Raw genomic sequence first — 15,075 nt, forward strand, 5'->3', positions numbered from 1 at the left:
TGGCACAAGTCCTTCAGCTACTGCAGTTCATTTGCAGTAGCTGAAGGACTTGGAATGCTCTCTCTTTCTGTATTGTCTCTATCTTGCTCTGCTTGCAAACAAATTAGTAAAATATTTAAGTAGCTAAACAAGGGAATGGATGGATGGCTCAGCAGTTAATGGCATTTACATGTATAGTCTTCTGGCCAGGGTTCAAATCCCTAATAATTACATAAAGCCAAATGCATAAAGTGGTGGGTGCATGTGTCTGCAGTTAGTTTGCAGTGACAAGAGACCCTGGTGATTGCTCTTTCTCATAAATAAATAAGAAATGTTGAAAAAATCTAACCAGTTCACTTGTTACTATTATTTAAATAAATTACCTTGCTTATTAATTTACAACTAACAAGAATTTAAACAATTTATTTCAAGGTATGGTCTTGCTCTAGCCCAGGCTGACCTGGAATTCATTATGTAGTCTCAGGATGGCCTCAAACTCACAGCAATCCACCTACCTCTACCTCCCAAGTGCTGGGATTAAAGGCATGCACCACCACTCACAGCTCAAAAAATTTACTTTTAATGATGAATAGTTTAATGAAACCAACTAGTTTCTATATATAGTAAAACCTTGAAATTTTTAAAATCTTAGATGTATGGAACACACACAGAAATGCAGACACACACACACATATGTATATATACATATATATTAATAAAAAGTTCTTTAAAGGGCTGATGAAATGGCATGTCAGTTAAAAGAATTCATGACTTAAGCATGTGTGTTTTTCAGTTCAGAGATCACCAAATTTGACTACCCATAACTCATGCAAAATGTTGGGCATGAACAACACATTAATAACACTACTCTATGGAGACACAAGAGTCACCTGGGTTTGCTGATGGACAACAGCTCCACATTGAGGGAAAGACTCCATTTCAAGGAAAGGAATATGCAGATAAGTGATCAGAGAAGATACTCGGTGTTCTTCTCTGGTCTCCACAAGCATGGGCATGGGGTATGCACAATTGTACACACATGTGCAAAAAACACATGTCATGCATGTCACAATACTCTCCAGAGACAAACACACACACAATTTATTTGTAACAAAGAATATGTCTACTCCTTTGTAAATGTTTAAGTTCACAAGTTTGTATGAATCATCCATTAAATGTAACTGTTCCTTAAACTGAGAAAATTATTTTTTCTTAATTTTTAAAACTGAGGTAAAGACACAATTAGCAATTATTCTCTTAATTTTAATGAGTAATATTATTAGTCAAAAAATTAAATATCCAGGTATCATAGTGCACACCCTTAATCCCAGCACTACCAAAGCAGAGGTAGGGGGATCATTGTTAGTTTGAGGCCATCCTGAGACTACATAGTGAATTTCAGGTCAGCCTGGACTTGAGTAAGACCCTACCTCATAAAACCCCCCAAAAAGTAAAATAAATAAAATGATGAAAAAAGAATAAAATTCAGGCTGGAGAGATGTGTCAGAGGTTAATATGCTTGCCTACAAAACCTAACAACCTGTGCTCAATTCCCCAGTATCCATGTTAAGCTAGATGTACAAAGTGGCACATGAATCTGGAGTTCATTTGCAGTGGCTGGAGGCCTGGAGTTCCAATTGTCTCTCTTCATTTCTCTCTTTTGTATCTTTCTTAGCTTTCAAATAAATGAATAAAAAATTATATATATATATATATATATATATATATATATATATATATATATATATTAAAAGGAATGAAAATGTCATCACCTGTAGCACACTGATGAATGTTATGGATATTATAACAAATGATACAATAGGACACTAAGCAAACTGATAATGCACTTTAGCACTATGTAAAATATTCAAAGTAAGTTCTTAAAACTTTTGTACTTTATTAAATTAGAATCATAGAAAATATCATTATGTTGCTACATATATCACAACTATATTATACATCAAATTCCATACTTTGTTATTTTTCAATTGAAATTATAATGGTATCATATGCCACTACATTAATAGCTAATTTAGAATGCTACAGAAGAAAACACTAAAAATCAGAGGCATTTAATACAGGTGTGTATGGAGAACCATTTTAAAATCCCTTGGGCTGCAGCTGAAAGACTAAGTTCAGGGCTAGTCAGGAATACACAGTAAGACTCTGTCTCAAAAAAAAAAAAAAAAAGATATAGGATATGAACACACGCCTGATATGAAACATAGTAATTAGTGCTAAGTTATTGTTTATGATAAATCTCCCTGAAAAGCTGTGGGTTTTCTTGTTCTTATATTGCGTAACAAAATAACTGTATACATTTCATGATGCAATGTGAAGTTTAGATGGTATATCTTGTATAATGATCAAATGTATCTCCTTTCATTTCTACAGAAACAATTCTGATAAATCTGTTCCATGACCCACCACTACTCTAGTAACACAATTTCTTTGTCACAAATAAAATCTGATTCACATAAAGCAATGCCAGTTATTCATTTAATGTTCTTTTTTGCATATGTATGGGGTGCATGTTCTTATGTGTGTATATGTTCTTATGTGTACATGTTCTTATGTGTGAATACACACACATGTGCATGTATATATGTGCATGGTTTTATGTGGGTGGGCACATGCATGTTGTTTGTGGAGGTCAGAGGACAGCCCCAAGTGTTATTTTTTTATTTACTTATTTTATTAATTAGTTTTGTAGTCAGTGAATACAGTCAAGTTGGTGCCATTGTTAGCTTTCCTCCCTGTCCTCCCCCCTTGCACTGGGCCCTCCTTGTTGGAGTACATGAGCCATGCATTGTGGAGTTAGCCCTCAGTTATGGGTAGGAGGAAATGTCTCTGTGTATCATGACCCAACATGTGGCTCTGACATTCTTTCCACCCTCCTTCCACAAATTTCTCTGAGCCAGGTTGGGTTCATTTTAGGTCTGCTTCAGTGATAAGGTTTTGGAAGCCACTTTGTCTCTGGATATCTGATTTGGTAAGAGTTGATTGTTCTTTGTGTCAATCTCCTTGTGCTATTACCAGGTTCACCAAGAAAACAGCACACTTGCTTGTTTAGCCAATTGTACTTATTTTCACCTGGGGCCCTTTTGAGGTATGGTGGGGTGGTTCTCTCCTTAGGATCTGTGTCCATCTGAAAAAGGGAAGTAGATTCTCAATGGAGAGTAAAGTTAGCACCAGATAAATGGGATAACCATTAATGTTATTTTAGAAAATGTAATAGGTATAGGCCCTCTTGTAGCCCATGATTGATGGTAGCTTGATAATGGAGAGTGGGCTTATTTTTGGATATGGTTCTGACTTTTTTCCCAGCTCCAGCTATGAGTTCCCTTCCACTGAGCAGATCAGTTAGCCAAATCAAGAGCAGTTGGTTTTCCACCATAGGTGTGTGCCAATATTCCACTTGTGTGAGCATCATGACATGTTATTTGCTGCTAAGTAGCTTAGACCATGAGTTTCTTGGACAGATATTGGTCATTTTCCCCCAGTCGCCCATGTATCATCTTCTGGAATTAGACATGCTGTCTAGGAACTGATTCTCTTCCAGCTTACAACCATGTCACTCCATCTTATATGTCAACAGCATATGGTGTCTTCAGAAGTAGGGTCTTACCACTAACCTTTGGTGGGTCATCAAGTACTCTGACAGAAATCTGTAAGTCTTTTAGGAAACCTTGTAGGTATGTCTGATCAAAAGCTCATTGTGGATGATAGCCACCTGCTGGTACTTGGAATTACAAGTCAGTGCCCACAACAAGAAGGAAGAAAAAGATAAACAATATAAAAGAGTTCGAGAGGAGAGAGAGAGAAACACACAAAGAGAGAAGCTGTAGAAGATTAAGGTCAATCTTCACTGCACCCTCTCCAGAGCCTTGTGACTCAGGTGTTCCCTGTAAGGGCCTGGTGAAAGTACAACCATTTGGCCTGCCTATTAGGATGTAGAATTTAATTGTACCATTGTCGTTTGGGTCCAGATTTGTGTCTCCCACCCCCTCCATTACTCTCCCATTCCTCCCCACCCACCCTATTGTCTGGTCCTCGAGATGCTTGCTGCATATGCTGGCATCTTGGTTAGATTCAGATTAGGTGCTATAGAAGAATGATACTATGTGGTGATTATCTTTCTGTGATTGGGTGGATTGGGTGAGTTCACTGAAAACAATCTGCTTCCCGTTCGACTATTTTTCTTCAAATTTCATCATGTCATTTTTTCTTACTGTTGTATAGAATTCCATCATGTAGATATATGACATCTTAGTTATCCATTCACCTAGTGATGGACATCTGGGTTGATTCCAGCTCTTAGCTATTATGAATTGACCAGCTATAAACATGGTTTAGCAGATCTCTCTGGACTGAGGCTTTCAGGTTTTAGGATAAATGCCCAGTAAGGGAATAACTAGATATGTTGGCAACACTATAGTCAGCATTTTTAAGAGTCTCCATATTGCTTTCTAAAGTGTTTGTAACATCTTACATTCCCACCAACAGTGGATGAAGTTTCCTGTTTCTCCATATCCTCACCAGCATTTATTTCCTTTGATTTTTTTCAATGTTTGCTATCTACTGGGGTAAGGTGAAATCTCTTAGTTGCTTTAATTTGCATTTTCCTGATGATTAGGGATGATGAACATTTTCCTCTGTGAACTGCCTATTTCTTTTTCTCATTTTGTGAATGGGTTGTTTGACTTTTTATTGCTTAGGTTTTTGAGTTCTTTGTAGATTCTACAGATTATGCCTCTGTCAGTTGGATATTCAGCAAATATTTTCACCCATTCTGTGGGTAATCTATTGGCTTTGCTTATTGTATGTTTGTCTGTGAACAAACTGCTCAACTTCATGTGATCCCATTGGTTGAGTGTTTGTTTAAGGTCCTGTGCTACTGGGATTTTGTTCAGGCAGTCTTTTTATATTCCTATATCATGGAAAGTTCCTCCTGTATTTTTTTTTCCAGTAGTAGCTCAGTTTCCAGTCTTATATTGAGGCCTTTGATCCATTTTGATTGAGTGTTGTGTATGGTGAGATGTGTGGATCAAGTTTCACATTCCTGCATATGGTTATCCACTTTATCCAGCACCATTTGTTAAACATGCTATCTTTTTTTCCAGCCTATATTGTTAGGGCCTTTGTTAAATAACAAGTAGCTGTAGTTGCTTGACCCAAAGTCTGGGTCATTGATTCTGTTCCATTGGTCTATATTCTTCTTTTTATCCCAATGCCATGCTGTTTATATTACGATGGCTTTGTAATATAGCTTTAGATCAGGTATGGTGATGCCACCAGAAGTATTTTTTCTTTTCTTTTCTTTTTTTTTTTTGCTGAGGATATTCTTGGATATATGAGGCCTTCTGTCTTTCCCTATGAATTTTTTCAGATCATTTTCTCTATCTCTATAAAGAAAAATGTTGGGATTTTAATTGAAATTGTATTAAATCTGTATATTGCCTTTGGTAGGATTGCCATTTTCACAATGTTAATTCTGCCTATCCAGGAGCATGTGAGGTCTTTCCCTTTACTCAATCCTTCTCAATTTCTTTTTTGAGTGTTTTTATGTTTTCCTTGTATAGATATTTCACTCCCTTGGTTAACATTATTCCAAGGTATTTTATTATTATTTTGTTGTTGCTATTGAAAATGGGACCATGTCCCTTATTTCTTTCTCTATATCTTTGTCATTTGCAAATAGAAAGAATACTGAATTTTGTGCATTGATTTTGTATCTTGCTACTTTGCTAAAGGAGTTAATCACATGCAAGAGTTTTGGGATGAAGTCTCTTGGGTCTGTTAGGTATAGGATCATGTCATCAGTGAATAGAGATAACTTAATTTCATACTTTCCAAATTGTATACCTTTTCTTTCTTTCTCCTGTCTTATTGCTTGAGCTAGGACTTCCAGCACCATATTGAAGAGCAGAGGTAAGAGTATTCACACAGTCTTGTTCCTATTCTCAATGGGAATTCCTCCAATTTCTCTCCTTTAAGTGGTATTTGGGTTTTAGGGGCTTTGTATGTTGCTTTTGTTATGTTAAGATATGAACCAACCATGCCAATTCTCTTCAATGTTTTGATCATGAAGTTATGTTGTATTTTGTCAAAGGCCTTTTTTGCATCTATCAAAATGATCGTGTGGTTTTTGTGTTTAACCTTTTTTATATTGTATATTACATTGACAGATTTCCATATGTTGAACTACTCCTGCATTACTGGGATGAATCTCTCTTGTTCGAGGTGGATAATGTTTTTGATGTGTTGTTGGGTTTGGTTTGTGAAGATTTTGCTCAGGATCTTTGCACCTAAGTTCATCAGGGAAACAGGCCAATAGTTTTATTATTCTTGTGGTATCTCTGCCTGGTTTTGGAATTAGGGTAACACTAAATTCATAGGAGATGGGGAGCTTTCTCTGTTCTCCAATTGGGTGGCACAGTTTGAAAAAGATTGATTTGAGTTCTTCCATGAATGTTTGATGGAATTCAGCTGAGAAGCCATCTGGTCCTGGACTCTTCTTGTTGGGCATGTTTTTTATTACCTTTTTAATCTTGATGAGTGTGTAGGTATGTTTAGGACATTAATCTGCTCTGAGTTTATCGTTGGTAGATGGTATGTGTCCAGGAATTTATCCATTTCCTCCCTATTATCCATTCCTCTTCTCTAGTGTTATTATCAGAAACATTGATCACTTTTGAGACATTGTCTTCAATGGATTAAAGCTCATCATATAATCTAAATTATTTTGTCAGAGAGCTATAGGAATCCTCTTTTCTCTGTGTACCCAACACTGGAACTATAGTCATGCACTACTACTCTTGGCTTTTCTTTGTATGGTTACTGGAGATTGAACTTCAATCCTCATGCTTGTAAATAAGCACTTTACCCAGATATCTACATAGCCACCTCAGATGTAAATACTGGAGAGCCACAGGCTCACTTTACTGTACTCCTTTGGATTTAAATCTTTCATATTCAACATACTGTAAAATATCCTTACTTGAATGTGTACTAAGCTTCTCAAGTTTAAAGGTCCAACCTGAAATCCCAAACTCTGCTTCAAATCACTTCTTTTGACCTTCTTAGTTCATGGAACCCAGATCACACTGATTCTTCCTGAGGACCTTTATTCCTCTTGTATCCACTCTTTGGGCATTCTGGCTAATACTACCATCAATGTCTCCACCACTCACCAGCATGTAATCAACTATATTACTACTGTGCGCATCATGCTTTCCAACTCAAGAAATTTCTGCATAGGTCCCATTTTCCATGCCTTTTGATTTTTAACATAGTAGCCATGCTGACCATTTTTTTTTTTAAAAAATAAGCTTGGCTAATGCCATCTATAGCATACATATATATGTTGGTCACTTCATTTCATATGGAGTAAAATCCTGTCAAGTCCAATCTGACCTGCCCCCTGTTAACTTCCTGAAATCCTAAATGCTTGTATTATATTCATCAGTCTTTTATCAACCCTGACACCAAACACCTCAGTTATTGTACTTTTATCCTTTACCAGTAATGGTCTTTTTTGAGATTCCACCATATTTTGCACCTGACATTTCATGGATATTGTAATATACTTTATTGTTATCTTAATCAATTTATTTTACTATATAGAATAGATCAAAGGTTATCATTTTAATCTTTATCTTTTTATCATACAATGATTGATTATAAGGAAATCATTTAAAGATTGGTCTAGTTTGTTTACTTTATTCAAAATATGAAAACCTACAATGTCTCATATATTAATACAATACAAGTGAGAAATACAAATGAGACCCATATTCTTATGATACAATGCTATGGACAAGGAAGTCATAAATGGTGTACTGAAATAGATTTTCCCAAAGTATAATCCATTAGGCAGAAAACTTCTGTGATTCTGTGGGAACACATAACAACACCTTGGTATAAAATGAACATCAACAGGTTTCCTGTCAAAGTGCCCCTAGGTCCCCAATTCCTGGATACCCCTGGAAAGGGGAGGTATAGCAAGACAGGATGAGATAAACTACCCCTTGCAATTCATCCAAGCCACAGCCAAATCCACAGAAGAATGAGGTGATGAGAAAGAGTGCTGCTTCCATGCAGTTCCTCATAATCAGCACCAGAGTGCAGGTGACAGACCCTGAGGATATTCAACACATACCAAAATAGGGATCCAGAGACTCTTAAGAGATTATCACTGAAGTAGACTTAACACTTAACCACTATGGCTAAGGGAATTTTGCAGAATAGGGGGTGGAAAGATTATAAGAGCCACAGGTTCATACATCACGCCCAGAGGCAGTCCCTGCCTCCCAAAGTAAATGACTACTGCTCCCACAAAACATAACCCACAACCCCATTGGGAATACCTGAAACCCTACCATGGAGCATTCCCAACGGAATGAGGGCCTGGATAAGAAAAGAGGATACAAACACATGTTGTATCCATGTGAAACAGCTTGATGATAATAATATATAATATAATATATAATATAGGTTATATATTATTATATATACTACATATTATATAATCTATATTATATAATCTATGTTATATAATAATATATAATAATCTATTGTTACATATTATATATTATATACTCTATATTGTAGATTTATTATGTTATATATTATATAATAATATTATATAGATTATACAACATATTATTATGTACTATATAATCTGCAATGTAGATTATATAATGCATATTATTATTATTATATGTTATATAATAATAATAATTGTTGTTATTATAAACATAAAATGAAGAAGGGATTCAATGAAGGGGGGATTTGGGAGGGGGAAATGGAGGTGGTGGAGGGGATAATGATCATGATATATTGTCAATATTTATGGAAGCTATCAATAATTTTTTTCAAAAGAATGAATATCAACAGTCTTTTGTTGAAATATTAGTGTTTAAAAGAATGTAAGAGCCAAAGGAAGAGTATGACTCCTTACAACATGCTCCTCTAGACACAAAATGGCCTAGATATCCATGACCTCACCATGTCTGACACTAACTACACAAGACCATCATGAGAGGAGGAAAAGATCATGACCTCAAAATAAAAGAGAATGATTGAGATGGGGAGGGGATGGGATGGAGAATGGAATTTCAAAGGGGAAAATGGGGAGGAGGGAGGGTATTACCATGGGATTTTTTTTTAATCATGGAAGACTAATGATAAAATGATTTCAAATTCTTATATACATCTATTTCACTTATTTGATTTCTATGATTACCCATTAATAGAACTCTATTTTCTACTTTGAGACAGGGTTTTAAGATCAATAATGATTTTAATCCTCTTACTATGTGGTTATATGCTTCTTCAATTAATATTCTGTTCTTTCAATCCTAGTAAAAACTACTCATGTAACTGTGAATATACATACATGTATAACTATGTACATACTATATGTATTTATATTTACACATGATTTCAGAATTTTTATTTAAAATCAAAACACATAGAATTAGGATATGGTTCAGTGGCTAAAAGTGCCTACCAATCAACTGTGAAGATTGGAATTCAGAACTCCAGCACCCATGTAAATGCTAGGTGGGGTAGTGACCCACCTGTAATCCCAGCAGCATTTGAGAAGTGGAGATAAGTTGGCTAATGAAGATAGCCTAATTGGCAAGTCCTGGGTTCAAATTAGAGACCATGTTTTGACAAATAAAGTGGAGAGTGATTGAGAAAGACACCTGATACCAGCCATTGGCTGTGATATCTGCACACACATATGCATACACATGTCACCCACACAAATACAAGCACACATGCACACATGAACTCACACAACACTCACACACAAATGCACAAAGGAATAAATCCCCTCAGTCATGTGTTAATAATCACATCGCATTTACAATTTAGCTTGAGGGTTATGTTTTTTAATATTAGATATAATTCTCCATAAATTGTAGCACACTTGTTTATTGTTAAAATATTTCCAATCTCTTAGTGAAGTTTTACAAGTGTTGATACTTTATATTTTTATTTATCAGAGTTACAGAAAGAGATATTTTATGATATTTTTATTTTTATTTATCTGAGTGAGAGAAAGAGAGATAGAAAAAGGGAGAATGGGTGCAACAGGGCCTCCAGCCTCTGCAAACTGTCTTTTCTCTATAGCCAGTAAATTTTGGGGCCCTTCAATGATTAATCATTAAATTTTTAAATATATGTGTATATATGTATATGTGCACATTTATAATTGATCATAGTAATATTTTGTTATGAGCTTTAATAATTTTCTCTGTACTTTCCTATCATTGTTCAGAAGCAATAGGAATTAAGCCTTTTTTTTTCTTTTTCTTGTTATCCTTACTTTGTTGTGTTACTTCAGAATGTGAAGAATTTCAAACAAAGGACTTCCTCTTTTAAAGATTTTTATTATATTTTATTTATTTGAGAGAGAGGAAAAAAAAGAAGAGAAGAGAAGAGAAGGGAAGGGAAGGGGAGGGGAGGGGAGGGGAAGGGAGGGGAGGGGAGGGAGAGGAGGGGAGGACAGGGCAGGGCAGGGTAGGGAATGGGTGTGACAGGGCCTGTAGCCAGATGCATGCTCTCCCTAGTGAATCTGACTTATGAGGGTACGGGGGAATCAAACCTGGGTCCTTAGGCTTCAAAGGCAAATCCCTTAAGTGTTTAGTTATCTCTACAGCCCCTACTTCAAGTTCTATGTTTCTTCTGTTCTTCACATCTTCTCATCCCTGTACTAGAAGTTTGGGTTGAAAAAGGCATAAATTACACCAGTAGGAATATCCTTCCCTGATTTTAATTCAGATTTTAAATATTATTTCATTGTTACATATGATCATGACCAGTGTCCCATGATATATAGTCTTCATTGTTAGGCTATTGTTTCTTCTTACTATTTTTTTTCTAGGAGATTTAAATTAACAAATAGATGGTATTTTATCAAATATTTAAAAATCACTAAAAGACCAGGGTCTTTCTTTTACCTTGTAAATTTATTGAATCATACAATGAATTCAACAATGAAATTAAATTAATTAATATACTAATTACATCTGAGTAATATCAAACAAACTGATATTGTGTCTTTAAAAATACTTTACTTAGGGCTAGAGGGATGGGCTAGTGATTGAGGCATTTGCCTGCAAAGTTAAAGGACCCACGTTCAATTCCCCAGGACCCATGTTAGCCAGATGCACAAAGGGGTGCAGGCATCTGGAGTTCTTTTGCAGTGGCTGGAGGCCCTGACACACCCATTCATTCTCTCTCTCTCTCTCTCTCTCTCCTTCTCCCTTTCTCTTTCAAATAAATAAATAAAATAAAATATTAAAAAATACTTTACATATTTATGAGAGAGGGAGAGAGAGGAGAGAAATAAGAGAAGAGAAGAGAAGAGAAGAGAAGAGAAGAGAAGAGAAGAGAAGAGAAGAGAAGAGAAGAGAAGAGAGGGGAAGAGAAGAGAGGGGAAGGGAAGGGAAGAAGAGGGAGGGAAGGGGAGGGGAGGGAAGGGAACTGAAAGGAAAATTTCCATGCCAGGAACTTTAGCATTTGAGCAATATACTTAGCAATAAATTTAAATTTTTACATCTTGTTCTATCAGATAAGATTCTTAATTATCATCTGATGATAATGAGCACTGTTGAAAATAGAAGTGTATTTGTTTATATATGTCTATATTTATGTAAGTAATTCCAGAAAATGAACAAGCCACACAGTTATTGCAGCTTGTCGACTGTGTGTGTGTGTGTGTGTGTGTGTGTGTGTGTGTGAGAGAGAGAGAGAGAGAGAGAGAGAATGTGTGTGAGTTTGTGTGTGCACGTGTGTGTAGGCTGAGAATTTTACTGAAGTATAATAATTTCAATTTCAGTATTTGTAAGATTTAATTTGTTTTTCTATTTTATATCTGCAAATGATAATATTAAATCTTAATAGAGTGAAAAGTAGGCTGTCAAAGACCACCCAGGTTGACTAAATTAGAAACATAATTGAATGTTCTCTCATCACTAAGCACACACCAACCATATGAAATGCTTAGCCATACCCTGTGCTGAATTCTATTTACTCAATTTACTTCCTCCTTTTAATTCTAAACTCAGTCAATGGAGGCTTCCCTTTTGATTTTTTGCTAATTCATAGGATATCTAAGTTAAGCCCTGTAAAATTGCATGGGAATAACTGTCTAAGCATGGACATGCTTCCCAATGCCTTCCCTTGTGAACAAGCACAAGCTTGATATTATTTCTCTGATTATTCAAATTGGAAATTTTAATTTTAACTTCAAGCAACTTTATTTCAGTATTTGTTAACTACAGTGATTTATTTTAATATCATTTCACATAAGATTTTACTTTCAGTAAGATTTTCATGGCCTCTTGTGGTTTTAGAAAATTGGCAGGCCATAGTCATAATCATTTTTTCTTAACTCAGTGCACCTATTATTCATAGGCAGAAGCCAGTCATTAACTTAATGATTGTAGCTTGCTGACAACTAGCCTATCCAAACTGTGCAGACTTGGAATGTGACATGCATGTTGTTAACATGTGCATATCCACCTTGGTTTTATTTCCTTTCTGTCTTTGAGTAGAGCTCTACTGGGGTGCCTGCTAGATTCTTTTGCTCAGGAAAGTTCTAGGTCTAATTAAATCTTCCAGTCAAAGTGCATGTCATTGCGAAAAAAGTTGCAGTTTGGCCCTGAATCTGAAGTTTTACATAATGGTCATGTTTCCAAATCATAGGCCTCAGGGTATTAGGAATATCCCAACACAGAATTCAGGAATTTCTAAGCCCCTGTTGTCACCAATATTACAAAATATGAGAAGAGAGATTCTATTTCTAGTTAGACTTCAAAAATTCAGAGAATATAGAAAACCAGAAAAGTGTTATTCTCTTTAAACTTGATTCTTTATCTGCTCATTTATAGTAAATAATTAGAGATCTTTAAAAGCAAATAAACTGCAGCCAGTTTTCTCGACTGCTGATGATGAAACTATCTCTCTGGGTCTTGTTATAAAACTCTTTATTGCAAAGAGAATTCCCTATCTTATTAGCCACAATTCCTGGTTAATCAGTTTCCAGGGGCCTTATTAAAATGATGAGTTCCTTAACTTTTTCTTAGAGTCATATTAACTGATAGCAATCACAACAATCACAAAGTTTAACTTATTTATTAAGAGTAATGAGTATACACTTTAATTTTCCTATACTGTGATAATGATGGCTCTTCTGGGACCATTCATCTCTCTACCTTGATACAGCTTCTCCTGGGACATAAGGCAGCTCAGTGGGAAGATTTGGAGCTTGCTCTCCATCTGAGCTTAAGGCCTTCTGCTATTTACATTTCTAATTGCAGAAAGCTTTAATTTAAAAATTAAAAAAACATGACATATAGCACAGAGCTATATTGAAGAATAAACTAATAATGGATCCTAAACTAATTGTAAACTGCAAGTAACTGACTTTGTAAGAAATATGAATAGAATGGCCATTTATATAATGAGTGTTTAGATTTACCTATTACTTATTTAAGAACCTTATTATGTTTATCCTTGTCAAAGTACTAAAATTACCTATATATCATTAATCCTTGAGACTATAATGATATAGAATCAATTTTAGAAAGCTAAGAAAGATTAATATTACTCAAATAATTATTCTTATATTCTTAATCCATACCTTATATACATATATATAGTGGAAATAATATATATATATATATATATATATATATATATATATATATATATATATGAATGTATTTAATTTTCAGGATCCTTAAACATCCATTATATATCATCCCTTTAGTAACTATAACAAAATCTCAATATTTATGCCAACTGTAGTAATAGAATGAATATTGTACTATTTAGATATTGATTATATTGGTAAATACACATGTAGATAATAAGTAGAACACAGATTGGCAGATGAAGACTGTTTGATTAGCCAAACATTGTTTGAGATCCCAGGGCTCTTTCTAGGCCCATCTGTGTGTGTGTTTGTAAAATTTAATTTTAACAACATACCCTGCCACAACAGCTTGGCCCTTGATATCTGATTACCTCAATACCATGTCTCCAGCTACCTCATCCCTCACACACCAAGTGGAGGTCTGATCAACCTTGATATTTTCATCAAGATTGCTGCTAGATTGGTTTAGTTAGAATCCCTATTACTCCTTATGCTTCCTTGTAGACATTTCCTTTCTACTGACACCCACTCTGCTTCTTATCTAAAAAGTCCCACTTTTCTAAGCTATGTTCAAAGTTGAGACTGGGTTTGTTATCCTACTGAAGCATGCCATCACTTTGCCCCTGTAGCCATTGTAATGGTCTTGCATGAAATATTTTTACCATCATTGTTGGGCAATTTTGTTGTTTAACAAAAGCATATATTTATGTATGCACAAGTTACATAATAGATCTTAACCCAAAACACCTCTTATCCCTCAAAGCAGATTTCCAGTCCTCCATAAGTCTGGTGACACACTCGAAGATTTAGTAGGCTAGACAGATGTTAATTTTCCCACATAGCGGTTTCAAATCATTGTTTAACACTCAACTACGTTAAACCTTTGGACTTTTTATTTTATATTTTATTTTATTTACTTATTTATTTTGAATTAAAGGTATGTGCCACCATGTCTGGCTTAATTTTTCTTAATATATTATTTATTTATCTATTTACTTATGAGATAGAGAAAGAGAGAGAGAATGAACACACCAAAGCCTCTAACCAGTGCAAATGAACTTCAGATGCTTGTAGCACCATATGTGTGTGTGTGTGTGTGTGTGTGTGTGTGTGTGTGTGTACACATCTAGCTTACATGGGTTCTAGGAAATTGAACCTGGGTCCTTAGACTTCACAGGCAAATGCCTTAACAATTTAATTATCTCTCCAGTCCAAATATTTGTTCATTACTAATGTAAGAAAGAGAGAAAGAGGCAGATAGAGAAAGACAGAGAGAATGAGTTCATTAGGTCTTATAGCCACTATAAGATTGTGCATCTGGTTTAACTCGGGTACTGGGGAATTGAATCTATGTCCCTAGACTTTACAGGCAAGCACTTTAACTGCTGAAACATCTCTCCAGCCTCCTTTGTTTTTGAAAA

The sequence above is a fragment of the Jaculus jaculus genome, chromosome 1 (assembly GCF_020740685.1).
Source record: "Jaculus jaculus isolate mJacJac1 chromosome 1, mJacJac1.mat.Y.cur, whole genome shotgun sequence".
NCBI lineage: Eukaryota > Metazoa > Chordata > Mammalia > Rodentia > Dipodidae > Jaculus > Jaculus jaculus.